Source organism: Sorex araneus, chromosome X (assembly GCF_027595985.1).
Source record: "Sorex araneus isolate mSorAra2 chromosome X, mSorAra2.pri, whole genome shotgun sequence".
NCBI classification, from domain to species: Eukaryota; Metazoa; Chordata; class Mammalia; order Eulipotyphla; family Soricidae; genus Sorex; species Sorex araneus.
The window spans coordinates 232,137,953-232,163,707 of NC_073313.1; the positions used below are offsets into that span (position 1 = coordinate 232,137,953).

Below are 25,755 nucleotides of genomic sequence, written 5' to 3' on the forward strand. Positions count from 1 at the left end.
TGGGAGTGACTCTCTGGAGCACCTTGATTGGTGTGACAGGGATGAACCGAAGCTCCTTATGGCAAGGGGGGGAAAGACAAAGCAATGTCATCCTACAGAGTAGGTTTTAAAATCCATCTTGAAAAAGAAGAAAAACTAATGTTGACTAAATTACTTAATATTATGTAAACCTTGAGCCCAAACAGGCACACAGCAGATGCTCAATAAACGGCAACTCCCATTTCTTCTCTAAGTAAATGCCATATCCTCATACTATCTGGAGTATTAATCTCTAATATTTATTTCTAGAAATTATACACAGTCTAAAAATTCTGCCTTCAGGATAATCCCAGCCATGATCAAAGGAGCCTGAATTAATCCTTTCTCTAAACAGCTGCACAATAAATAGTCTCAGATTGTGTATTTTATAAGAAAATTACTTTGTCACAAAAACCCTTTATGTCACCATCACATTTGCAAAGCATATTTTCAAACCATTAGTTCATTCTTATGAGGATAGGTGGGGATCAGTATGCTACCTGAAAGTGAGATAAAGATAAAAATGACTTCAAGGACATAACCTACTTACAGTGAAGACCAGATCCTGGACTTCATCTGACAAGATTCCTAGCTACTAGACATGTCTGCTCAGCTTTCTGAAGCTGGAAAGATAGTAGAGTGGGTAGGATGCTTGCCTTGCATGCAACTAATCCCAGTTTGATCCACAGCACTACACATAGGAGTGATCCCAGAGTACAGAGCCAAGAGTATGCCCTGAGCACAGCCAGGTGTGGCCCCAAAACTACAATAAAAAAAAATTTTACTCAGTTTTATCCAGGTCCCAATTCCCAACCACATGACTGTTCTGCAGAAGGCATTACTAAAGCATGTCCAAAGTCTTCTTGAAGGTAAGGTCTTAACATAGATCTAAACAAACGATCATATGAAACCAATGTACAAACAGGTGAGAGGTCCCTAAGACTGAAAATATAGCTACACTTGGGACTTTTCTGGAAAAAATCATCCCCACAATAGTGCCATTTCAGACATAAACAATGTTTCCCAAATCATCTTTCCTATTTCCAAAGAATTTATCATCTGCAAACATTTAGAAAATGCCTGGTGAGGCTGAAGACTATTACAGATGTAGTTTCAAGGTCCTTGAGTCACAAATTACGGGCCTTTATTTTGGGACTGAAATTCATACAAATGTTAAATTGATTGAATTTAGCACAATATAAATAAAATTGTTTATATCCAGACAAATCTGTTCACCAAACACGAAGGACCAATCCACTCTTTGTATAATGCCTTCAGACCAAATAACAAAATCCAATTGTAGGTAAATTTCCCATTAGTGACATAAAATTAGGTTGGGAATGAAGAAAATTTTTCTCTAAAATTAAAAAGATGCAATAACACAAACCAGTTTTTCACTCACTCAGTGTTCTACTAGAGTCAGAGTTGACATTTGACAAAAGTATCAATACTTGTTTGAGTTTATATTTTTTGTTATTTTTATCAGTTTGTAACCTATCTCAAATAAATCAAATTCTCTTCTTGGTTGAAGCATAATTCAGATCATTGGTATTATTCCCTCTGTGTAAAATCTAGGGTGGTAGTAATACATAACATAGTTCATCACTATTTAATTCAAGTTTTGAAAAAGTCAGTTAATTCTGAGAATAAAATGAAATGTGAACATAATACAATATTATCTGCACAGTATCAGGAGTATTTATATTAAGCTGAATCACTCATTCAACAATTTTTTCATGCCTCCAGAATGTCACTAAGATAAAATGATAACATAATATAAAATAGCCCTGTAGTTATGGTCCTCATAACTGAAAAGAGAGACTTATCACTAAACACAGAGCTAAGTGAAACCACTCTTAAAAAAAAAAAAAAGATTCTTTTACCCATTCTTTGAATATGAAAAGTATTTACTTTATAGAAGCCTGTAACAGAATGCCTGTGAAGAACACAAGAATAATTTTCACTGTTCTCTGTAGGGCATAGGTAGATGCCGATAAAATAGGTGTATACCATGTATGTGGTAAAATCCACAAATCAATCTGTGAGACAGATATAGGAACCGAGCAAGACACCAGCAGTATTCTAGTAATAAAACTCAATGAATCATTTTCTTTTATTCCAGGTGCATCTTAACATTAATTTTAAAAGCAAAGTTAAAAAATCAGTCTAAGAACAAATGAGACATTAGGTTTAATATCTAAAGGCTGAATTTAGATATCTCATAACTCCCTGGAAAAGATCTCAACAAAAAGAGTATCAATAAAAATCCCAGCCTCAGAGTAACTGAGCCTTGGGGCTTCTGGTTCATGGTATTATTTCCACAATACAACAACTGCTAAGGAAGGCCCTTGTAAAACAAGGTAACTCATGACATTGACTGCACTTATTTGTCTAGCTCAGAGTGGTCATGTCTCTATTTTATATAGCATATAATTTTCTGTTGTTCAGCTATGCTGTGTTAAAGAAATTTTAAAACTGCCTTACATAATAAGACATAGAATTATTTCTCCATAAATCAGTTCTCACAGGAAATTACTACCCAGCAGTATACACTAACTCAGCTATATTTCTAAGCTGTGACGTGGCTATGGCATAATATCATATTGTAACAGCATCAGGCATAAAGTGTAGTTATCATTGTTAAACCTGTGGTGAGAATGACTTTTCAATGAGAAAAGAAAAAGGGAAAACAAAAACTGTTTGTGAAGTGTACATATTTTCCTTTTTAATGCACAGCTTAGTAGTACCCCAAAAGTACAACTTATTGGAAAAAGCCAAACTCTTCTATAGCTTTCCTTTGTATTTTGAAAAACTGCCTAAATTTCAAATTTCTTACAATAGGATGAAAGCAAATGGGGGGAGGGAATAACATCCTTTCACTATCTTCATTATAACTTACACAAATTAATAAAACCTTGCAACATATTTGTCTAGATACCAATAATATACTAAATCCTATATTTGTAAAATTATAAAACACCATACATTTAATAACTCAAATATTTGAATTTAATAATTTTTATAGTCTACACTGTTACATAAATTTATCTAAAAATTTAACAAAGCTCATACACACATTAAATGCAATCTCTCCCATCCTCAGAAACAACCCCGTTTCCTATAACAATTACAATCCAGTACAAATATACAATAACAATTGCAAATAAAATTATTGACAAATAGGAACACTGATTTCCTTTTAAGAACACAAACTTTCTTTGATACACACACACACACACACACACACACACTCATATATCACTCATATACCAGGGTGGGAGATGGCTCAAAGTACTGGAGAACATATTTTGCAACATAGAGCCCCAGGTTTGATCCCAGGAAAGACATGGTCCCCTGAGCATGACTAGAAGCAACCCCTAAGCACTGTTCTGGAAATAGCCCTTGAGGTCTGCGCCAAGTATTGCCCAGTCCCAAAATACATCTATATCCTCCAAGGGAAATTATCATAAGGAATACTATCAGTATTAAAATCTTAAATATGAATTTTAGAGTACTTTCTGAATAAACTACAGTAATATAGAGTTGTCTGCCAATCTTTTTCTGAGCTGACTACCCCTTATACTACAGAACCATTCTACTTAAAAAATACATACAGTACCATTTGGTGTCTTGAAATTCTATACGTGGCTTTTACATTTTGCAGCATAAAGATTTTGTCTCATGTAATAGATGCTGCTTCACATTTGGGAAACGTTATGTTATAACCATGACTTTTATTAGATTATTTAATATAAGCACTAAGTAACTAGACTAAATTAATAAAAACCCTATTGAAAAAAAGAGAGAGAACAAAATTATTCCACAAATTAAATAAAACTTTCTGAAGTTGGTATTTTAGAAACCTTTATTTAATTTTAAAAATTCCAATTCTTCTGAAAAACAGCCAAAATATTGGTCAGGATATGAAAAAAATATGGTTGGTGTTTAGTTATTTATTTCACAAGAGTGCCATTTAAAACTATTACATGGGGGAATTGGACAAATGAGAAAGAAAAGTGTTATGAGAAATTATTTGAGACCAGTTCTAAGCTTCTGCCACTGGTTAAAAATTATTTAACCTGGTATACATTTATTTATTATTGTTCTAAGTTTAATCACTATCTAAAAGAGTTTTAAATTAAAAGAATAATTTTGATAGGTAATACAAACTTCTTTCCCACTATTTCCATCCTGATATACATTTGCTTAAAGAGATTTCCCTCTAGGATTTGTCTCCCTGAAGTAGCCTCAATAATCAAAGACACAGGGTTTTCCCCGTGTACTCTTTTAAACAGACTCACCACATTCTAGCAGATGCTATTCATAACAGGTTTAACCAGTGTTTCTACATCCTCTTGTGTAGAATGGATCCACTGAAGATTAAAAATACAACTGCAGCACAAATTTCCCATCTTGATTAATGACATATATTCTATTCAGATGGGAGCTCAATGTTGCAACAGGTTTTCCTGAGGACCTGACTTTCCAGGTACTCCACCACTGAGCACAGCACCCTTGGAAACCCTATCAATGGCTTGCTCACAATTACACGCTCCAGAATTGTCCTTCAGGCATATTCTGTTTCCTATAATTTAGGGTTACATAATATCTGATCTTAAGGGCAATGTTATGATGGCATGTTGATTATCAAAGAAAACTCTGCCATATAACATGAAGGCAAAAAAGTATACTCATTTATATTGTACATTTTTATTCATGTTCCAACTAACCTGATTTCACAGTAATTTGTTAAGAAACTCTAAGACATGAAAGCAAATCTGGCTGTAACTATTACAAAATAGCAACTGATCTTGGATTGGAGGGGTGTGTAATACTTAACTTCTTTTTTGCACGGGAGGGAGGTCTAAGGATGCTTTAATAATTTTTGCTTTTATTACATTTCCACATACACTATATTAAATCTAATTGTATACATTTCACTTTCCAAGAAGGGCTGAATTTTCCTTGATATCTAATTTTTGGAAATGTCATATTTAAAGGCTTCAAGTCAAACCTTTAAAGATGTCACTACTGGGGCCAGAAAATGTCTTACACACAACTGAACAGGGTTTTATCCTCAGTAGCTCAAATGGTTTTCAGAGCCCACCAAAGAGTGATCCCTGAGTGTAGAGCCAGGAGTAACCGTTGGGCATTGGGCACTGTTGGGTGAGGCACTCCCCACACACACACACACACACACAAAAATATGTTGCTACCATTTCAGTTAAAGAGGACCACAAAGGCCTGCAAACAACAGGTAATGCTCTATTGTTAGCAAGTGCTTCTGGAATTTAATTAAAGGCGGATCCACAATCATAAAATACATAGTGAGAGATAATGGTCATGTCCTATTTGAGCCCCCTAGAATATTCAGCCACGTCAGAAAAAAAATATATATGAAAATCAAGAGCAATCAAATTGCGGTAGAAATTTATGTATTGTTCCTGATAGAATGTCTATTTATTCCATGGAAGTTAGATGGTCTGATAGGCTGGGAATTCTTTTTTCTCCCCATTTTCAGGATTTTATAGGTTTGTAAAGACTAAGCTATTGAGAGTGACTATGCTAAGTTCACCCCTACGGTGGTTATGCTCCCTGACTTCTAGAACAAAAGCACCAGTGGAAGGTCCAGGAGATAGAGGATGAGCATGTTTCCGAAGAACTGCCCAGGAAGCTTAGTGAAAACAGGGACCCAGAGAAGAGATCAATCCACTGTTTCTCTTCAGGAGAAAAGGCAGGGAACCAAAAGATACCCCGATTCCATTTCTTTCAACTGACAGGAAAATATCCTTACTACTGTCACGTGAAGGAAGCAATAGGAGAAAGTTAAGACATGTGATAAGGAAATGGAGCTACACTTGCAGTATCACAATTACATTTCTTTTTGGTATGACTAAATAGCTGAGGGCTGGGGGGGGCGGGAGGTGAGTGGTTCCCTAAACTTCAGAAACTACCTTAGACTATAACCCTCTTCAAGGCAGCAATCATGTCAAATTTAACCATTTTATAGTCTGAGCTACATTTCCATAAGCTCACCAGGGCCTAAAAATAAGTGGATGTGCCATTCTTTCCAACCAAGCCATTTCGTCAGAAAGAGCAGCAGACTGGAAATCAGGATCTTTTCTAGGCTCTACCCTGCAATGGCTTGTAGTTCGGCCCTTTGGGTATCAGTCTCTCTGGGCCCTTATGTTTTCTTCTATCAAATGGTGATGTAGAAAAAATCAAAACAAATACAACTGCAAAAATAAAAACTCTAACTCACAAAAAGTGCTGAACTGAAGTGAAAATTATAAAGTGCTGTATAAACATATGCTGAGTTGCAAGTTAACATAAAAAGGTAAGCATCAGATTTTTAAAGAATGTCTTTAAGGAAAAGTTCCTTGACTTAAAAAAAAAAAAAGTTAAATCTTCTAAAATTCACTGATACTGGAGCCAGGGAGATAGTACAGCAGATTGGTTGCTTGCTTTGCTAGCAGCCGACCCAGATTCCATTCCCCAGCATCCCATGTGGTCTGCCAAGCACTGTCAGAAGTGATTCCTGAGTGCAGAACCAAGAGTAACCAATGAGTCCAGCAGGGCCAAAAACAAACAAAAATTTGTCATAGTGCACTCAAAAGAAGCTGGGCCTAATAGCTCAATGGTAGGGACAGAGAACCACCTCACTTGCAAAAACCACTGTGTTACCATCTTGGGAATGATCCAAACTGAAGGATGAGTCATTGAGTCAGCTCTCTCTCGCTCTCTCGCTCTCTTCTCTCCTCTGTCTCTCTCTCTGTGCTCTCTCTCATCTCTCTCTCTCCTTTTACTCTCGTCCCCCAATTGTCTCTGAGCCTCATCACACTACAAGCCCTACAATAGCACAGTGCCTGGCATTTGGTACAGGCACATAGGCATGGGAAGAAGGAAAGGTGGGAGGGCAGAGACTAAGAGGGAAGGAGGAAAGGAGAAAGAAGAAAAGAAAGGTTACTCTGCCATCACCCATGCACCCATGGGCATCACAGCCTCCCTTTGTACTTTAACCAATGATCCCCTGGGTAGACTCTATTCTCAGCATTCTGCTAACCCCCAACGTATATAAACTAGAGGTCCCACATTTTTGGTACCATGGACACTTAAGAAAATGAGCACAAAAGGCACACATCTGCTGAAGACAAAAAGGCCTGAAAAACTAAAACCCTCAAACTAAATCATATTGAGTCCATGCCCCGCCCAGCAGATTTACAGATGATCTCCCCATTGCAGCTCTGACATTCTAAATCAAAACACTGCCCAAATCTTTTGGGGCCCAGTAATGGTGGCTTTGATTAGTGTCTTTTCTTTTTTTGAGGTGTAATTGACATTTATGATTGGTGTCATTTTAAAAACACATTAAGCCTTCAAAACTGTGAAAACAAACTCAACATTGAATTGGTGGATTGATTTTTCTTTCATTAAAATTCTACTTTTCTATAAAAAAAATGGCAAGCACCCAGCTTTTTGTTTCTCAGGGAGGGCTCATTTTTAAACTTTCAAAGTATAGTAAACAACTTCTAAATTCAGGATAATTGAAGGTCTGCCAGTTGGTGAACAAAACAACAATGGCTTTCATATCAACCAAAAAAGGGAACATGGCTCAATCAGGATTTTTTTTAACTGAATATCATTCTGCCAACTGCACTTTTACAAAAATAACAAGAGCTGCTGCTTACAGACTATCAATGCACTACTACCTGAATAAATATACTGATCATTACCCTTTCACATTAAATTATTAGCTTAGAATAACTTTCATAGGAATTATTGTTAATGAAAAACAATATGATTATTCGAACAAAAAAAGATAATTTCAGATTAGTTTTAAATTTTCATGGCATCAAATAGAAGAAAAAAATTGTTTTCATATCTCCACAAATAAGAAATTTCCTCTCCTAAAAGATATATTTGGAGCCAATATGCCCCTAGCATAATTCACATAAGTAAATAAATCTAATTGATTCAGAAAGCATGATGTTGACAATTAGGAACAAGGTACTGAAATCTCAAAAATACCTAATTATAAATAATAAATAATAAGAAATTACTATTGAATCATTGCTATATATGACCCTAAAACTGCAGGTAATGCTTAACTTTTATTTAAAGTTTTATAAAATAAAAATTAGGATCAGAGAGATAAAATACAGCACTGTATATAGCCCCCTGAGCACCACCAGGAGTAAGCTCTAAGCACAGAACCAGGAGTCAGTCCTGAGCACCTCACAGTACCAACACAAAATAAACCTAAAAGTAACATAAACAAGTTAGGAGGATGATAAAAAAGGGAACTGTATATATAAGCTAATACTGTAAATTTCTACCATATTCCCTGTTCTAAGGACTGGAAAGGACTCTTAAGGGCTATAGGGTCAGGTGGATTTTTTTTTTTAATTCAGCAGTCCTTGAAAGAACTTGAATGGTGCTTTGTCGCTTTGTTTGATTCTAATATTAGGCCACAATCGGCTTTCAATCTCCAAAAGAAATGAAAGTCACAAATCTCAAAAACGTATCAATTTATTTGTCACTGGTCAAATGTTTTAAAAAGTGATATTTTATTTCACTGTTTTTTGGTTTATTTTATTTTGTTTTGCTTTTGTTTTGTTTTTGGAGTCACACCCAGAGATGCTCAGGGGTTACTCTTGGCTCTGCACTCAGGAATTACTCCTGGCAGTGCTTGAGAAACCATATGGGATGCCGGGGATTAGAACTCAGGTCGGCCTCACGCAAGGCAAATGCCCTACCCAGTATACTGTTGCTCCAGTCCCAACTTTTTATTTTAAAGTGCACATCCCTAAATACATAAAAGCACAGAAAATATTCACTAAAAATATAATTTTCTTCATCTCTAATCTTTTGTATATGATAAGCAGGTTGAGACCCAAATTTTCCTCTTATATCATCTTTTAAGTTATCCAACAGTATATTATAACATTCATTATACAATAATCCATCAAGAAACAGGATATTTATGTTTACCATGGTATTCCTATTTTGTTATACTAGTAGATAGAGATGGCATAATTTTAGTTTCAGAAATGGCATAATTTTAGTTTTTTATTTATATATTGTCAAATTAAATAAAGAAACTTGGAATAAGAACTTTATAATTTTTATCCCTGCTACTGAACTGCTTGGTGAAGCAAAATACTGAGTTAGGTGGAACATGTAAAACTGCTTATAGTAAGCCACAGGGATTTCTTAAAAACTGCTTTGTTCATTCATACATCACTGCATGTGAAGAAATACTGATGAAGGAGTTATGGTATTTGGAACACAAGTACTCTGGTCTACTCATGATGACATAGACTCTATCAGTTGTTGAATATCTTCTTGCTTGATTTCTTATTTGATTACAAAATGACTTCACATGAGATACTGCTCATGCTAAACGTCCAACAATTTTCAAAATGAACTGGATTTAAACAACTAACAAAGTTGAATCTATTTTCTATAACTCTTTAGACACCGAAACCTAGGAGTAGGGCCCAATGTTGTGTTCTTTTATCTCACTGGGCCAGAGAGATATATAGTAACAGTGGGTAAAATGCTTGCCCCACATGCAGCTCAGGTCCCCAGCACCACACATGGTTCTCTAATCCTGCCATGAGAGATTCCTGAATACAGAGCCCGGTGTAACCTTGTGAACAAAAACCAATAAATAAAAAGTAAACTTTCAATTCCAATTTCAGACAAGCTTTCTTTTTTTTTTCCACAAAATAAAGTGATTAGTACCAAAATTTTTTCTTTTAAAAATGTTCTAATTGGGTCATAATAAGAGAACCCTGAGATTTCCATATTTGCTATCTCTAATATCTTTAAGGATGGCATTTAATGTTCACCATGGGGCTTGCAAAATAATTGTCAGAACAATCCAAATTTTCAAACGGTCAAAGTTGGTATCATTATACAAATATTTATTCTAAACAATTTGTTTTATAAATGCAAGGCCTACTGATATAGTGTTTCTACTGATAATAATAGTTTGTATTTGGAACACAGAGGAAAATGACTTTCCAAAGGCCCCACAGCATTGGTTTATAAAATCTTTAAAGTGCTTGAAGCTAATAAGGCAAGCGAGGACTGAGGAAACAGCAAATGTATAAGTTCCTTTGCCTCATCTATAAAGGGAAACTGCCTAAGTGCAACCTGACCCATAGTTCATAGTTATTAGTAAAAATATCACCTCTGCTGTTAACTTATTTCCATAAAATGTATTTTGTTTCAATGGAAAAGCAAGTCTTGGTTCACAAATCAGACCCAATGCAAGGCCATATTAGCAATTTGGCAGGTGCCCGAGGGCCATACCTAATCTGCATAAGATGAAGCAGATTGCAACCGCCCTCATCTTTTTTATTTTTAAACTGGTTTTTGAAGCAGAGCATACATAAAATCTCAGAGGGAGAGACAAGGAGATGGTAGTGCATACATTTCCTGCATGCCTTTATGGTCATTCCTTTTTGTACAAATCATCTTCGTGAATGACTATTTACTCAGACAAAGATAACAAAATAAAAGGTGCTAAGAAAAGGAGTAGGTAAGGATCACAAATTTTAAGTCTTACACAAGACTTTTAATAGATTTTCACAATCCTCTCTCAGTTTTATTTTAACTTTTATATTTTGTGAAGACATGCTAAATGAAACTATAACCTGAATTGGGTAAATAGACTATAGCTAGCAGAGATTGCAAGTCTAATAATTTTTGTGAACATATGATCTAATAGAGAAAACATTATACTAAATAACACCATTGACATCTCTACACTGATTTCTGTTGCATAGAACAGTTTAAAGTGATAGTACTCCTAGTTCTAGAAATGAATGATCTAAGTCACAGTTCAAGCCTTAGTGTATATAAAGATAAATTAGCAATAATGGACAAGGCATAATCATTTATATGCCTCATAAATATGAGAAAATATTTATGAAATTAAATATTTATTTATAAATTAAATAAATATTTATTTATTTATAAATAAATAAATTATTTTTATTATTTATTTATTTCTGACAATTATTTTGCTAGAAAATAAAATTTAAAAATTAATCATAAAAATGTAAGTGCAGCATATAAGTTTTTTATTTATTCTGTTATTTGGTTTGTGGGACACACTAGAAGTTGCTCACAGGTTACTCCTAATGCAGTGCTTGAGGATTTTTTTTTTCTAGTAGTGTTCAGGGAAAATTAAGTATTGGGATGGAATCTGAGCCTTCCACATGCTGAGCACACATTGAAGCCCTTTAAGCTATTTCCTCAGCCCTCAAGTAATTTTTTACACAGAACTGACATACATATGAAAGCTTGAAAAAACATGATGGAAACATCTTATTTCTGATATTTTAGAAATCTATATAGACGGTACTAAGTTTGGCTGAGCACAGAAATGTTACAGCTAAAATGATTTCACCTTAGGAGCAAAAAGTCTCTCAAACGCATGTCACACTTCAACAGGATGGTAGAATGTAGAAATAAGGAACATCTGATGGTTTTGACAAAACCACCAGGTGCTCCAAGTGAGTCTTGAAGCTCTTCACAGGACACTGAGAAGTCACTGCAGAACACTGAAAAGAACTGACAAATAACAACTTGCAATTTTGTTTTGGCTTTTTGGCTCAAACCCCGAGATGCTCTGGGGTTACTCCTGGCTCTGCACTCAGGAATCACTCCTGGTGTTGCTCAGGATACCGAAGATGAAACCCAGGAAGACCACATGCAAGGCAAATGCCCTACCCACTGAACTATCATTCTGGCTCAAATATCAACAAAAGGAAGGCACAAGCTTCTCAAGATCTATGACATCTAGGTCACAGCAGCTGACCCATAACCTGAGCTTTATGGGGACTAAAGGCGGGCACTACTGTAGAGAGGGCAAGACTTGAATCCCAGCAACCTTTGAAGAAACAAGAGAATCTGTAGACAGGTAAGTTAGAAAGGCCATGGCAGAATAAAGTACTAGATACAAATCTGAAAATTAAAGTCACCCACCTCTCAGTGTCTCTGAAACTCCTCCTCCATCAACATGATTATAATGGCTTCTGCACTGGGGATTGTTGAGGCATTAAATGGAGTAATATAAATTCAGGTTTTCAGTAAATTCTTAACTGATAAGCAAATGTCAACTGTATTGCTACTAATGTTAACAGGAGTAAACCCAATAACAGGATTTTAAATGACTGATTCCTTGCTTAGAATCTCAAAAGACGAGGACAGAGGCTTTTTGTCTGACAGTGATCAAGAGTGAAACTCCTAAAAAAAATCCACCAAATGTTCTCACAAACTGAGTTTGAAGTGGCACTAAGTTTTTGAACTCTTAAAGATACAGATACGATTTAAGAAAACCAAAAGAAAAAAATAGAAAAAGAACCAGGTAAAAATAGGGAAAAGGATTGTACCTATAAACTGTTGGGGTAGAAGACTCTTGGCAATTTCCTGTACTCTACAGAGAAATTCACAAAATTCTAGGAGGCTACAAGAGTTTGCATTTGTAAATCCTTACTATGTGCCAAAAGCTTTCTCATGCTAACTTGCACAAAAATTATATAACATATGTGTGATTATTTTAGATTAGTCTAGGTAACGTGCCTGAGGTCACAAAAAAACTAAATGGAAGACTATAAACCAGGTTTGCCTAATTCCAAGCACCTGAAAATTATTTCCCATAGCACTTTTTACCTCCTGGAGGTTCCTGCCAGTTTTTGGGTCTACCTCAAGTAATACCTCCAGATTAAACAGCACTTTTCCTATTGCCCTAGAGAGAATTAACCTTACTGAACTTTCTGTTTACCACAAAGGCAAATAATTATTAGTTCATGTGAAACCTCCTTTTGCCCTTTAAACTATAGGCTACTCCACAGAGATTTACTTCAGTCACATTTGTGTCATGCTCATAGCCTAATCACTGAACTGAGCATCCCTAGATAGACATCCAACAAAGACTCCAAACTGCACAAAATAATTTTTATGACATTATTTTTATTAACAACCCTTATTCATTTCTTGATGGTGAACTATGAATCAGGTTAACTTGTTTTAAATGTCCTACGTCAGTACATGTATATATTATGTAATTCCACTTGCACACTATTTCTACAAAGAACTATCCCCATTTTATAGATTAACATATCTTAAAAGTAACTTTTTCAAAAGCATAAATTGCAATAATAATAATGATAATAATAATGATAATATCTTTAAGTGCCTATTCAGTGACAAACCCATTGCTAAGATTTAACATATGTTATTTTCTTTGATCTTTACAACAAAGCAAACAGGCAGATGTTATCATCGCATTTTACAGATGAGAACACCAGGGGACAAAAAGGTTAAGTAGTTTCCCAAGATTATATGGCTAACAAAACAACATAACTACTATTTAAACTCAGGATTTTATGACTCCAAAGCCCACATTCTTTCCACTATATCAAAATCCTTTTGACCATGTTATGTTGCCTAAATCTTTCTATTTTAAATACCTGAGATAAGTACTTGAGATAAAATTAATCTCTAATGGACTATTTAACCCAGCCTAGTCACATTTAATAAATAGAAAAGTCAAAATTTTTAAAAATAGCATACATGCAGATACAAAAATTAAATAATATCTGGGGACAGTAGCTCTGAGTTGATGAACTGAAGTATCTATTTTATGGACATAAAATGCAATAAACAGATTTTAAACATAAAAATAGCTGTATAATACTACTTTCCAAATGCATCATTAAATCTTTTTCACTCACTGATTTATTTTAATGTCCATGGAATGCTTAATGGGATATTAAAAGTTTAGGGTAGTAAGCAAATAGGCATAGTGCCTACACTCATAAAACTTAGTCAACTAAGTTTAATAATCAAAAACAAAATAAAAAATTTAGCAAGTGCTAGGCATAAAAATAATAATTTATATGAGAAGAAATAATCATATATAGTCAGGGGAAATGGTCTAAGGCATGAAAATAACCTACTTTTCTGAACAAGTTAAAGGAAAATGCCCCTGTTTACAATAGCCAAAATCTGGAAAAAAAACCCAGTGCCTGAGAACAGATGACTGGTTAAAGAAACTTTGGTACATCTACACAATGGAATAGTATGCAGCTGTTAGAAAAGATGAAGTCATGAAATTTGCATATAAGTGGATCAACATGCAAAGTATCATGTTAAGTGAAATGAGTCAGAAAGAGGGATAGACATAGAAAGATTGCACTCATCTGTGGGATATAAAGTAACATAATGGGAGACTAACACCCAAGAATAGTAGAGATAAGGACCAGGAGGTTTACTTCACAGTTTCGAAGCTGGCCTCAAATGCTGGGGGGAAAGGCAGCTCAGATAGAGAAGGGAACACCAAGTAAAAAGTGTTTGGAGAACCCGCTGGGATTGGGAAATGCGTGCCAAATGTAGACTATAGATTGAACACAATGGTCACTCAATGCCTCTATTGCAAACTACAACACCCAAAAGGAGAGAGAACAAAAGGGAATACCCCGATGCAGAGGTAGGGTGGAGTGGTGGGGAATGGGGTGGGGGTGGTGGGAGGGATACTGGGAACATTGATGGAGGAGAATGGGCACTGGTGGAGGGATGGGTTCTTGATCATTGTATGATTGAAACACAAGCATGAAAGTTTGTAAGTATGTAACTGTACCTTAAGGTGATTCACTAATAAAAAGAAAATTAAAAAGAAAATTAGAAAAGAAAAAAATGTTTCCTAAATAAAACTCATGCATGTCTAAAAATAAAGAAAATTTGTGAAAAATTTTATATTTCACCACAAAGGTGAAATATCCTTTGTCTGAGGATTTTTTAAAAAACAGAAGGTGCCCAACAAAAATAGTGGGAGTATGTATGATGGAGCCAGAGAGATAGCACAGTGGGTGAAGAACTTCGATGCTTACAGAAGTACCCAATATCTCTGACACTTCAAGGTCCCCTGAACCCCATTGGGAACAACCCTCCTTTCCAGCACCAGTGGGTGTGGCCCAAACTTCTACCCCCCAATATATGATGATTGGCTTGGCCTACACTGAGAAATATAAAGAAGGTCAGAGCAGTTGTGAACAGGAATTAGGGGAGTAGATTGTTAGAGGCCAAGATGGATTAGAACGAGCTTTGCAGGGGCTGGAGCTATAGCACAGTGGGTAGGACATTTGCCTTACACTCAGTAGACCCAGGTTTGATTCCCAGCATCCCATATGGTCCCCAGAGCACCAGCAGGAGTGATTCCTCAGTGCAGAGTTAAAAGTAACCCCTGTGCATCACCTGGTATGACACAAAAAGCTTAAAAAAAAAAAGAGCTTTGCAGATGGCAGCAAGTATATGGATTTTACTGTAAATAAACCAGCAAATTAGGAAAGGGTTTTAAGTAAAGGAATGGCAATATTCAGTTTTTGGTTTTAGTTAATTACTCAGGCCAAGGGGAGTTAAACTAAATTAGATCAGGAGTAAAATACAAAGATATAGATAGATTTAATTCTATATATACATGTAATTACATATATACATATAAATACATATATATACATACACACACATGTACATATAAACACAGACTGGAGTAGGTATAAGCAGTAAAATGGAAAACACTAAGCATTTTCACATCATTCACTGTCCAATATAACTGAGCTTCTTGACATAAAAGTTCAATTATAATGAAAACCAAACTAAGTGGTTTCAAAGGTATTAGGAATGTTCTACTACTAAGATGAGCATAAAGGTGCCTATTTTGCTACTTAATAGTAAATGTTAGGGACTGGAGATATAATAGACTAAGGGACTTGACTTGCGAGCATCTAACCCGGGTTCGATTCCTGGTACCCCAGCAAGTCCCCGGGATCCAACTAGGAGTGGTCCCTGAACCACAGAACCTGGAATAAAGCCTAAGTACAGCCAGGTATGACCCAAAAACAACCCAAAAAATATAATATTAAATATACACACTATTTCTATTTTTTGCCTTGAGCACGGGAGCCTGTGGGCATGACCCTGGGCAAGGACATCCGGGACCAGGAGCACGGCTGGCGCATGTACGTGGGCTTGGTGGAGGGCTAGAACAAGAAAGCCCCCCCACAGCTGATAGAGGCACTGCTGCACGTGCTGGCCCACGGCGGGAGCTGAAAGCCACTGTCCCTGACATTGTGGTGGAGCCCGCGCTCAAAGCCAACTTCAAGCTGTACCACGTGTCCAACACGGAGGGAAAGCTGGTGGTCCAAGAAGTCGCCAGGAAGCCCCTTACACAAGACCTGCTGTTGCATTTCTATTCTTATATAAAAATGTCATGCTCATAATGAAACATTAAAATTATCAATGACAAGGGTTTTTAATAACTAATATAACTCAGAATATAAGGAAGTCTTAGCTTGCTTTATAATTTCCTCTGTTTGACCCTTACATCAAGAAAATAAAGCTCTTGACTAGTCCAAGTTCTAATAATACATGCATTTTTTTATTCCAGATAAATTTAAAAAACAAATTAAAAAACAAATTAAACTTAAAATCCAAAATATGACATTATAACCAACTAATTTTCATTATCAATGAAAATTAATTAAGTTTTTCAACTTGGATTATACCACAGAATTTGTTTAAATTATGGTTGATTATCCAATTAATCATAAGCACAGAATGACATCCAGATACAAAAATATTTATTAGTGTTATCTGTCCATATTAAAGAAAACTAAACAATATAAATGTCTAAATAGCTTTTTCTTCAAGCCCATGTTCACCCTGGAACACGTATCTCACTTGCTTGTGTCTATGTTTCTTTGCTTGCTTATTTCCACTCTGGAGAAACCTGTTTTTTCTCTCAAATACAAATTCTCTTTCTCTCCAACGCACATCTTTCTAAATAAGTTTCTTAAAAATTTTTGTTTCACACACACAAAATACTTAAATAAATAGAACTGGTTAAGTAAATTTTGGTATAATAGCTAATGATATACTATCAACTAATAGGAAGTTATTATAATTTAATGTTTGGAAATGTTTGTTACTTTTTTTTTTTTTGCTTTTTGGGTAACACCTGGCAATGCACAGGGGTTATTCCTGGCTTTGCACTCAGAAATCACCCCTGGCGGTGCTCAGAGGACCATATGGGATACGGGGAATCGAACCCGGGTCGGCCACATGCAAGGCAAATGCCCTACCCACTGTACTATTGCTCCAGCCCCAATGTTTGTTACATTAAGTGAAGAAAATATTATGTATAAATATAGTCCTATCTAAGAAGAGAGTAAGAAAAAGATGTAGAAAACGATCTAATAAGTTTTAATCTTAATAGCACAATGTTTAATATGAAAAATACCTTAGGCACCAGGTGATATCAAAGGGTAATCTTATATTTTATTCTTCACACTACTTTACACTTTTCAAATTTATACAATGGGTGTATGTATTACTACTAAATTACTGCTTTTCTTGCAAATTACTAAGAAAAACAACCTATTCACACAAAATGAGGCTATCTGCATTCAGAAATCTCTTTTTTTTACAAATCCCTAACTATTTTGAGATGAGAAATCCTCCAATTTAGAAATCTTTAGATAGAAACATGAGCAGTCCCAATATTGCCTGAAAGGATATTAAGCAAAAGAGCCTTGATATTCAAAGTGGTTGGACAGAAACACCAACAAATTATATCTAATACAGTAAGTTTGCAATCAGATCCCTCCAATTCTTCATCACCTACTCAGCCAACATTTTTCATTCAAATATCTTCTGAGATGGCAGGATACTAAAGCACCAAAGGATACAGGGAATTAAAAAAAAAAAAAAAAAACCTTGCCCACAAAGGATAAACATCAGGTAATAGAAGGACATACCAAACAAGAGTCCCTATATAAAGATTTAAAAATACTTAATCTGGGAGTGAAAAATATCCAACAGCTACAGAATTGGATAGCTGGTCTAACAGAACTGATTCTGTGGGGGTATGGAAGATATCTGAACAAGAGGAACTTTTTGGGCGCTTGTAGAGGAAAATGTGCTCTAAATTTTCCTCTAAGAAGGTGACAACATGGTGGTAAGTGTGGTGTTTAATGCATCTTTAAAACCATCATTTAACAGTATTCTAAATCACAGTGCCCCTATACTTTTTTTTAGTTCACATTAAACAAGAGGGGGTTACCCAGGAAAATGCCCAGAAAAAGCAAAGAGAGGGAAAGAACCATAACTGCATACTATACTGAGAGCTCAGAATAAGGAAGATTCCCCTTTCAACAGTAAAAGGACTGACACAAAAATTAATAAGAAGAAGCCAAGGCTTACTCAAAAGAAAGCAATGTTACCACTAGGATAAGGAAGGAGTGAGAAAGCTCACTGAAAAGCATTCACTGGAAGGGAGGCTAGAACTTGAGAGGACTCTTCTGGCTCTGATTAGTTCAGTTCCCTTTGTCGCCTGCCTAAGGAATGATTACCATGCTAACAGATAGAAGACAAAATACAAGGGGCAGACCTAATTGACAAAACCAAAAACTCACCATTAATGGTTATTTACCTTAATTAAAATAGTGCACATTTAATTTTGAAGAAAGTTTTTTTAAAAACATAGGAAAAAGAAAATAGGATAGTAAAAGGCTTGATATAATTTTGGGTACAATCACAAAATAAAAACATGTCACTTAAGTCATAGATTATTAATTTTCTATGTATACTTAGCATGAAATATATTCAGTTTGAAAATATGAACACTGAACATTGCTTTAATGCTTTATCCTTTTATTCCTCCCCCATAAAATATATTAAAACATTATTTAAATGAAATCACACAAGTACCAAATAAGTAAAAAATTTTAAAGTATTTGAAATTCTTTATTTTTGCCTCCAAACTATTATTAATCAGAATTAAAACAGATTAGAATACTAAACTATCTCTTTTTCTTCTTGGTTATGCCCTTAAAAATAACTGATACTTCTCTAAGAGCTTTAAACTTGTAAATAACCCCTCCCAAAAGCCCAAATCTCCATATCTTAATATCATAAAAGCTGGAACTGTAAAATAAAATCTGTTAGTAGCTGAAATCTTAATGAGGTTCTACAAAGAAGCGGATTTTCTGCAATGACTCAATGCATGGAAACAGTTGAGTAATTATAAATGCATGGGCTGAATGTGAGTTGGCAAATATAATACCACAGAATGTACCCAGAACCAGGGTTGTCCCAGTTCAAATGAGACTATATTCCTTCACCAGTGCAGGCACACAACTAACCTGAAATGTCTTTGGCTGAGAGATAGGTGTGAGCACATAAAATTATGTCCCCTGACTCCCCATTTACATGGTGACAATCTGTTCTGGCCCACCCGCAGCCTGTTCTTCAACAACAAAGCAATTCAGAAGGATCCAGCATAATTCTGGTTTCATTCTAAATAACAGAAGCCAAGGACAATAGGACTGGAGCTCAAAACTGGGGAATGTGAGATCCCCCCCACCACCACCACCACCTTTAAGGAAACTGAAGAAAATGAAGCTCCTGGGGTCTGCCAACATAGGAACCAAGCCATTAAAACTAGATGGGAATTTGCCCTTACATAAGAGGCCAAGCAAGCTGAACCTTTCATTTATAAACAAAATATATGTCCCCATGAGAGGTATCTAGGAGGAAAAGAGGGAAAATGTAAATGATGGTGAGTAAAGAGGCAGTCACATTTGTGGAGAGGAGGAAGAGGAGCATTCCACCACTATCCATTTTTCAGAGAAAAGGAGAGGAATTTCCTCAAAAGTATTCACTGAACCTTCACACATATAATAACAAACTTAGAACATGTCCTAGAAATATTTTAGTACAATTATTCATGGTATAGAATTCAAACTCCACATGCTTATTTCTAGTACAATATATATGTACAAATATTCTTAAATAGAAAAAAAGCTCTTGTGGCCAAACTCTCTCAAATTCTGTTCTTATTTAGGAATTCCAGAAATGTAGGGTTGTTTAATTATATGAATATTGCATGGTCCATTGTAAGTACTAATATTTACTCACTGCATACTGCAAAAAAAATTTAACTAGAGGCAATCTTTACAATTAACACACCAAACAAGGTAGGGAGTTAAAATGTAAGCACAGTGAAACTCTATATTTTCATGATTACTTTCCATAGTTCTCACTTATTTTCCCTGAGACCATTAAATTCCAGCCCTATATGTTAATAATGTGTTTAGTTTTCACAATGTGCACTTCTTTGTGAGAAAGCCCAGGGAAACAGCAACAGTGCTAGAGCTAACAATTCACCCCCTAAGTACAAAGCCTTCCCTAAGAGCCTTCTGAGAGCTGGAGGCTGCCACCTCAAGTCATCTGGCTTCTCATACTCACCATGAAAGATATAAAGTACACCTTTATGCAGCTGAACTGTTGTAGGCATAAATTGAAACAGATTCAAGAGATAGAAGGAAAGAGGAGTCGGGGGATACCAAAGCATACTTCTCCCAAAGCTTGTCTAGTACACCAATGACGTTCTGATAGAAAGATGTATTCTATAGATTAGGGAAGTAGGCATTAAAAAGATGAGAAAGAGGGCCAGGGCGAGCTCAGTGGCTTTTGTGGGAACGATGTCACTAGTTCAATACCTGGCACCTGCCACATGCAATTCAGCAGCACTGCCTTTTGGGATCCCCAGTGTCACAACAAAGTGTCTCTAAAGTACCGCAACCAAGAGTATGTGAGCATCACAACTAAGCATGCAACCCTCAGCAAGCAGTGAAACCAAAGTATGCATGAGCATCACAACTAAAGAGTGTAAGTGCTGAAACCAAGCACATGTGATTCCTCACCCACCCTACCCACTCTTGAGTCATTGTAGCTCTGATGACAAAAAGATGCAAAGAGAAGAGTAATTAAAGCTAATGAAAATCAATCATTTTAAAGAGGAAAACATATGAAAGCAAGCATGGTATGATTCTATAGGTAGAGCTATTTACAAGGAGATGGCTTTAAATATGGTGTGAGGTTCTAAAACCATCTATAATCCCACAAATGTGAATTGATATGAATAGACATATTATTATATTAAATAAGTTACTAAGAATAATATTCATTGAGTATGATGTTACTTATTAAAATAATAACTCACTTAAATCTTAAAACAGCCCTAAAGTAAAGAGGGATATTAACCTATTTTCAGATGAAGTACAGAATTAACTAACTCTCCTAAGGTCAGATTCTCAGGTGAGGAATCATGCCAGGATCTTAACATTACACTAAGAAGCCTTTGTGGCTTAATTGGAAAGTTATAGGGCAACAGAGATGGTGCAATAGTTAAGGCTCTTGTCCTGCACACAACTGATCCTAATTTGACCGCATACAGTCCTGAGAACAGAGCTGATCTAGTAGAAGACAGAACAACCACTTAGGGGAAATGATATGTTTTTTTTAAAAAAAGGCTGGAGTCAAAACCACCCAATGCACCTGTTTTCATTATTGCTTCTAAAACAAAAAGTGATTCTAACTTTGAAATGCCAGATCCATGACTAAGAAAATTCGAAAAGCTACTCTAGGAATTACAGACATAAAAGTGTATCAGTTTGGCTACCATGAAGAAATTAAGTCTCCTGACCCAGGACACTCACATTCCAGGATATTAGAAGAATCTGTAGAAATGATATATGATTTAAAATGACATGTAAAATCATTTTTTTAAAATAACATAAACATTCCTGAACAAGCAAATGGCAGGAACGGGGTGGGGAGGGAGGGTGGAGGTAGTGGAGAATGGTCCCCATTTGGCAGTGATCAAGGCTTACTCCTGACCCTGACTCTACGCTCAGAGATCACTCCTGGTGATTGGGGGGGGAGGGGGCAGAGATTGGCAAGTGTCTTAATCCCTGTACTATCTCTCTGGTCCTGAAAATAAATTTTTTTCAATGTTTGGGTCAAAGTCAACTATACTTGGGGGTGCTACTACAAACTCAGAAGTTGATCCAGGAAGTATTTAGAGGGTAATGCAGTGTAGGGAACTGGACTGGGGTCACACACATACAAGAAAAGTGCTCTACCACTGAGCTACATCCCCAATCCCATAGAACAAGTCAAAATTAAACTCAAATATCAAAAGTTTACAGTAAAAATCTCCAGTCCAAAAAGTATACAATCATATCCCCTGACCAGGGGGTCTAAGAATGACAGAAATATTTGAGGAAATTTTTCGTATTTTAAATCAGGGCTACTCAGAGCCACTTAAACTTTTTTCACTCCATATTTCTTTATCTCTTTTCAAAATGCAACACTGGCCACACACTGCCAGAAATACTCAGATTCATTACATGGTTGATTTTGATGAATTTCTGGTCATTGTACATTTAGAAACCTTCTACTGCTGCCAGTTTGTGTGTGTGTGTGTGTGTGTGTGTGTGTGTGTGTGTATGACATATTCAGTTATACACCCCCCACCATGGGATTGCAACCAACAGTTTAAGAAAGGAGATCTTAATAGGAAAGAGATAAAAAGAGAGGAGTGGGGGTTGGGGGGAATGTTTGCCATAGAGGCAGTCTGTGGGAGCTGGGGAGGGGGAGTGGCAGGAGGAAAACTGGGGACAGTGGTTGTGGGAAATGTGCACTGGTAAAGAGAAGGGTATTGGAACATTGTATGACTGAAACCCAATCATGGACAACTTTGTAACTGTGTATGTCACACTGATTCAATTAAAAGAGAGAGAAAGGGGATCTTAGTGTACTTGACAGTTTAGTTAGGAAGTCTCTGCCTTACGCAATAATATGTAGCCTTGAACTTCATAGTCAGCCTTTAAGGGCCCACAGTCAGTCTTTAGCCTTTCCCATTCAACATTTTGCCAGCTATTTGGATAAAAATTGTTGAGTTCACAGAGTTAACAGAGTTTATAATGTGATTTAGAAACAAAGTCAAATTTAATGAAAATAATGTCTCATATATGTAAAATTACATATAAAAAGTCAATAAATGCAGTGCTTAGTGGGGTATAATACCATATTATTATACTATGAATGGAGAAATAATATATTATTAAAACATTTGCCTTGCTTGCAGTGGACCCTTGTTCAATTCCCTGAGCACCTCCAAAAGAGACTGAACACTACCAGCTGTGGTTAAATTCCTCACAAAAAAATTGTACGTATATCTTTTTCATTCATTATATAAATATATATACAACATATTTATATATACCTTAATTCAAACCTCAGTATTGCATGTGGACTAAAACCGAAGCAGAAGCAATGCATAGGTGGCCCACAGACCATCACCCAGCAAAGAGCAGGAGGGAGCTGAGCGTCAAACAGACCAGTCCCATGGCATCTGGCACAGCAGTTCAGAATGGCACTGCAGAACACCTGCTACTTGAAAGAATAGTTCCTGACATTACTAATGGACAGTTTGTCGTTCCAGTGCTGATTCCTGAATCAACCACCAACAGTGGCAGCCCCAGTTCTAATAAGCCAGGCCACTGTGTCACTCTGCCAGGAGACAACACAGATTTGAAACTCCTGCTGGCCAGAAGTAGAGAAAAGCTCCTGGAGCTTGAAGGCTGTTTAGATGGCTGAAAGGTCTGTTTAGGAACGAAGGGGACACTGGCCTAAGTCTAACAGTCAGAGCAGGACAAAGAGCAAAGCCCAGAGATCTGCACTGTGACCCCAAAATAAAAAACCTGATGCTCTATATCATGTACAAAACTGATTTATGCCAAAATGTACAGACATAGGAAAAGCATTGAATTTAAAAGTTAGAACGCATATGCAAACTTCTCAGATATTGCCATGCTAATGCTATTACTCTGAGAATATTTTTTTTCTCATGAACAAAATGATAGTAAATTAACAGTTATCAGGTCTAATCTGTGGCCAACAACTCTAGCTATTTAAATAATCAATATTTTCAGTTCTATTTACCTTAAAAATCAAGACTTTGTATTTCAAAACTGAAATTTATATTCCAAAAGCATATTCTTTTCTTTTAGTATATACAGATGTTGATTTATAAGGTTGCATACATGAAAGTTACATAATGTTATAATGCAATGTTATTTAATAAAAACACTTCAAAGGGGTCGAAGTGATAGTATGGTCTACCATATGGTCCCTGAGCACCTCCAGGAATGATACTTGAGCAATGATTCTTACTAGGGTAAACCCTGAGCACCACTGTATATGTCCCCCACCATCACCTCAAAAAAGCCCACTTTAAAGAAGAGAAAGATTAAGACTCAATTTTTCTAGACCATGGTGTTATAATTCCACCTTCAACTAATGTTACATCTTTCTATCGAGGAATCTGTGTGGAAAATATGTTTAGCATTGCTTTGGTTTTAAAGATGGACTACAGTAAATATAGCCTTCCTACCTCACTAGATAATATTAAGAAATTCAACTTGTTGGGACCAAAGAGAGTACAGCATACAGGGCACCTGCCCTGCATACAGCAGATCTAGGTTAGTCCCCAGCATCCCATGTATTTCCCCAAGCACCCCCACCCCTGCCCGGGCTGATTCCTGAAACAGAAGCCTTGAGCACCACCAAGTGTGCCCACAAACAACAACAACAACAACAAAAGAAAACTGAATTCAACTTCAAATTATTTTCTAGCTCATCTTTACCATGTAGTGCTACTGCTGGATTTCATTTCACCTGTGGAAAGTATGAGGGAGGAGAAGTTTGGGAGCAGGTCTCCTATCTATCACTGCCACTCCTCTTCACTCACCTTTTTTTCCATTTGTACATACTCTACAGGCTAGAGTCATTAATAACCTTTGCAAACAGATTGTTATAGAGATCACAAACTGCCTTTCTGTGTGTGTTAGGTTAGCAGTTAAGGCTATTTGAGAAAGATTAAAAGCACTATAGAACCTTTGTTTAAAAAAAATACACACACAGATACACACACACACACACACACACACACACAAACAAACACACGTGTCCAGAGTAGATTGTGCTCCCTGATTCCTGAAACTTAACCAGGACTTTTTGAACCCTGACCTGAAAGGACACTTGGTCAGCCAAACCTAATCCCAGGCTCTGAGATTAGTTTGATGATATTTGAGGCAGCTGGAATGAACTGTGCTGACTTTAGTGGTCACATTGTAAAACAAGTTACTGTTCTTAGACAGAGCATTCCCATCTCCTTTGGTCTTTGAGTTAAACTTCTATTTGCCAGCCACCCATTCCTCATAGAAAATAACTTGAAAATTCCAGACTGAATTAATACTTCATCTAACAATATTTTCCAATACCATCTGAAAAATTTGCTTCTTCTAAAAAATACTGGGAATTACCACCTTTACCAATCTCCAACCCTGAAGTAAGATTACAAATCAGAAAAACTAACTACCAGCTCGTGCTGTTAACTATGGAATATTTCAGGCTGCAGCTCAAAGAGAATGAATGCTTCATTATTTTAACCAACTTCTCGGGGTGGTCACTCTATTTGTTAATGCAATGTACTACATAGGAATGACATCATAAGGCCATCATAAAAGTAAGTGCTAAAACCTATGATGAATTTTCCTACTATAACTAAGCAGTTAATAAGTGTAAAGGTAGATCAAAACATGCACTAATGGCCTGGTAAAACATTTACATTCTCCTTTGTAAATACAAAAATAAAGCTTTCTTTTAAAGCTATAAAAATTGTTAAGTTTTTTCGGTCTTTTCTGAAACTCAATTGTTGACACCTGAGATAGCTGGTGACTTTTCTTCTAATTAAAGAAGCCTAAAAAAGCAATTGGTAATAAATGGCATTTATTTATCTTGGGTAATTTCTTT

The 25,755-nt window shown here is 36.1% G+C and overlaps 1 protein-coding gene across 2 annotated transcripts in view; it reads right to left on the reverse strand.

The window, feature by feature from the left end:
* Positions 1–25,755, reverse strand: part of SATB2 (SATB homeobox 2) — a 206,940-nt gene that overhangs the window by 124,080 nt on the left and 57,105 nt on the right. The window lies entirely within an intron of this gene.